Source organism: Phoenix dactylifera, chromosome 1 (assembly GCF_009389715.1).
Source record: "Phoenix dactylifera cultivar Barhee BC4 chromosome 1, palm_55x_up_171113_PBpolish2nd_filt_p, whole genome shotgun sequence".
NCBI lineage: Eukaryota > Viridiplantae > Streptophyta > Magnoliopsida > Arecales > Arecaceae > Phoenix > Phoenix dactylifera.
The window spans coordinates 4,152,686-4,156,404 of record NC_052392.1 but is presented as its reverse complement, the minus strand read 5'-3'; the positions used below and the strand labels follow the sequence as shown (position 1 = coordinate 4,156,404).

Below are 3,719 nucleotides of genomic sequence, written 5' to 3'. Positions count from 1 at the left end.
CCTAAACCTAACATTGTCCTCAATGTTAAAAAAAAATCTAAGAGAATTGGGTTGCCTCCCAACAAGCACTAAGTTTATTGTCTTCAGCCAGACACAGTGAGGTAGTTTTTGCATCTCCTTCTATGAGTTCATCTATTTTGTCTATCATAAAATACTTAACTTTCCTCGTGGGTTGGTCGTCCGCATTGAACACATTTAATTTTACCTTCATGTTCCCAAATGATATGTTCATTACCCCTGTTCTACAATTGATGCATGTATTGGCTGTTGCTAAAAAGGGCCGCCCAAGGATCACGGGGATTTGTTTCGTAGGATTAGGTTCATGTTCCATATCAAGGACAATGAAATCTACTGGAAAATAGAATTTGTCTACCTTGACAAGAACATCTTTAATTATCCCACGTGGTGTTTTTACAGATCGATCAGCCAATTGAAGGGATACCGAGGTTGGTTTTAATTCTCCTAACCCAAGTTTCTCATAAACTGAATAAGGTAAAAGGTTGACACTTGCCCCTAGATCTAAGAGTGCTCGATCAATAAAATTATTTCCTAAGACACAGGAGATGGTGGGAGCACCAGGATCTTTGAATTTCGGAGGGATGTTGTGTTGGAGAATAGAACTCACTTGCTCAGTTAGAAAGACTTTTCTGGGCACATGTGTCCTAGATTTTCGCTTTTGGGTGCACAGGTCTTTAAGAAATTTGGCATAGGAGGAAACTTGTCTAATAGCATCAAGAAGCGGAAGGTTGATCTTCACTTGTTTGAAAACCTCCATCATCTCCTCTAGTGAAGTTCCTTTTTTGCCAAAGGAAGCGGGTGAATTAAGAGCTTCAGGAAATGGGGCCTTTGGGATATGAGTTTTGGCAGAAGGTGGACTAGCTGAAGAAGAAGAAGAAGGTTTTAGATTTTCATTTGACACATTTTTATCCTCTTCTTCACCTTCCTTATTGTTGTCCTCCCCAATCTTATTGTCTACTACACGTCCACTCCTTAGGATAGTCAAAGCATTGGCTTGTTCATAATGAATTGCATTTAATTGATTTTCTTGAGCCATGTATTGTCCCCTAGGATTACTTAGTGGTTGGCTTGGAAGCTTTCCTTCCTCTCGCTTGTTTAATGCATTGGCTAGTTGACCCATTTGGGATTCTAGCTTGGCGATGGATTGTGTGTGAGAGTGCACTAATTGTGTAATGGTTTCCAAACCTTGAAGGGCGTTCAACACTTTCTCCTCAAAGGCTGTGTTTCTTTGGGGTGGAGGAGAAGTGTGTTGAAATTGAGTCGAGGGACGGTAGGGATGAATATTTTGTTGGGTTTGAAAATTCTGAGGATTTTGAAAATTTTGGGAATAGGGTTGGGCTGTGTTCGAAGCTTGCTGCTTCCAAGAAAAGTTTGGATGATTTCGCCATCCCGGGTTATATGTATTGGAAAATGGGTCATTACCCGGTCTGGGCTGTGTTTGAGCAGCATTGATGTGTTCTTGCACGAGTTCGGAGAATTGGGGCGCTGAGAGGCACTCATGAATAGGGTGGGATGGGCTAGAACAGATAGTACACACTTGTGCTTGGGAAGAGTTCATGTAATGCCCACCTATCATCAGTTGGTCAATCTTATGGGACAATGCATCTACCTTGCTAGACAGGTCCATAGAATGACTTATTTCATAAATGGTCCCTTTTTTTTGAGAACTCAGGGGTGCTTGACGAGAACAGGAAGCATGGTGGAGGGAGTTTTCATTTAGATTTTCAAATAATTGCCATGCTTCATGCTCATTTTGAAGCATGAATGTCCCCCCGCATCCAGCATCGATCATCTGATGGTTTCGTTCAGTCAATCCGTCATAGAAACATTGCACTAGCTGCCACTTAGGTATTTGATGATGAGGGCATTTACGGATTAGGTCCTGAAATCTCTCCCAAGTTTCATGAAATTCTTCTCCCTCAGTTTGGAAGAAGCTTGTAATGGCACGTCTAAACTGGTTCGTTCTTTCTATGGAAAAGTATTTTTTTAGGAATTCTTGTTGCATTTGATCCCAAGAATGAATCGAGTTGGCTTCTAAAGAATTCAGCCATTGTTTGGCTCTATCTTTAAGGGAGAAGGGGAATAATCTAAGTTTCAGAGCATCATCAGTGAAGTTCTGAATCTTGACAGTGGTGCAAATCTCAAGGAATTCATCTAGGTGTTTATATGGGTCTTCATTGGTGAGCCCATAAAAAGATGGGAGCATTTGGATCACACTAGACTTTATTTCATATTGTACAGCTGCTACCTCAGGTAATCGAATGCAAGATGGGGAAGTATAAATACTGGGAGTAAAGTACTCCCTCAGGAGTTTGGGTTGTTCTTCAGCCATCTTAAGAGGTGGGGATGATTCTAATGTTCTGATCTTGGCTCGAATGTTCCTAAGGATTCGTTCTATTTCAGGGTCAAAAGGTAATAGGTTAAGTACTCTAGAACGACTCCCTTGCATACACTAGTACTTGATCAATCAAGCATGCAATAAAAGAGAAAAGCATATCAATCCTAGTCTTTGTCCTAAAACCACTAGACAGCTCCTAACTGGTTTAAAGAGGGCACCTAAGCCTCCAATCCGGTCTAATGAACCGAGTTGACCAGGTAAGCTCCCAGGTAAGTGGAGGGGTCACGATGCATTCGCAAAGGTCCCACTTAAAACCCACTTGCCTCGGACAGATGAACTGTCTCCCTTATAGGGATAAAGCTTGTCTAGACATCAACTAAGCCACAGAGCGAAATTGGTGCAACTTTCGGTGATCTTCGTCCTATTGAGCTCGAATGTCCCTAGGGGCCAATGTCTAATTGATTTTAATTAAAGTGACACTATGTGAGATTGAGTTCACCTAAATTGGGCAAGAGTCCGGTGATGAAATCCGCCTCTTATCTTGTTGGGGTGATTGCCCTTACTATGTGCGGATTAATTTGTGTATGTGTATCAAGTATGCATTCACACTTCTGCTAAAGTTAAAAAACAAACAATCACCACAAAATTTCAAGCTAATAATTAATTTAAATAAGAAAGGTTTAGAGGTTACCAAAGGAAATTTCTCCAGCAATTTAAAATTTTTTGTAGGCAAACCTTTATAGCATTCCTTTTCCAGCAGTTCTCTTTTTGATCATCCCAAATTTTTTTTGCTCGATTCCTGATCAAATAATATAAAAAGAAAAATTAAAAATTAGTAAGAGAGAAAAAAAGATAAGAAAAGTAACAACAATAGAAAATATTTTTATTTTAGATATTATATATTTTTTTAAAAAAGTTTGTTTTGTAATTTTTTTTAATGATAGGAAAAATAACTATGCTAGCAATCCTCAGCAACGGCGCCAAAAATTGATCGGTTATTTCAATTTCAAAAATAAACCACACAATAGCACGTATCCTCTAGGATAGTGATTACGAGTGTCGGTCCATAGGGATTGGAGATAAGTTATTTTTCTTTTAAAAATAAATCACGAAGAAGAATTTGCTAACTTGATTTAACTAAATTAATCTATGAGTATGAATTGAAATTTATCAAAGTAGATGGATCTAGGGTTTGGAATCCACCGCGTAGCATTGCATTAGGGACTGTGTTCTTAATTTTTATCTTTTGGAGAGGCATGCAAAATTGGCTACAAGCCTTTTAAAATAAAAACATAAAGAGTTTTAGGAAGATCCATCTTCGGTATAGCATGAAGTGTCTACCTAAGTATGCCAATCTAGGGTG

General features: G+C 39.1%; 1 non-coding gene across 1 annotated transcript; it reads left to right on the top strand.

Moving 5' to 3' along the window:
* Positions 1–1,868: 1,868 nt before the first annotated feature.
* LOC120104273 lies at positions 1,869–1,974 on the top strand. Its single transcript, XR_005506733.1, has one exon. It is a non-coding gene; the product is annotated as a small nucleolar RNA R71 (small nucleolar RNA).
* The last annotated feature ends 1,745 nt before the right edge of the window (positions 1,975–3,719 follow it).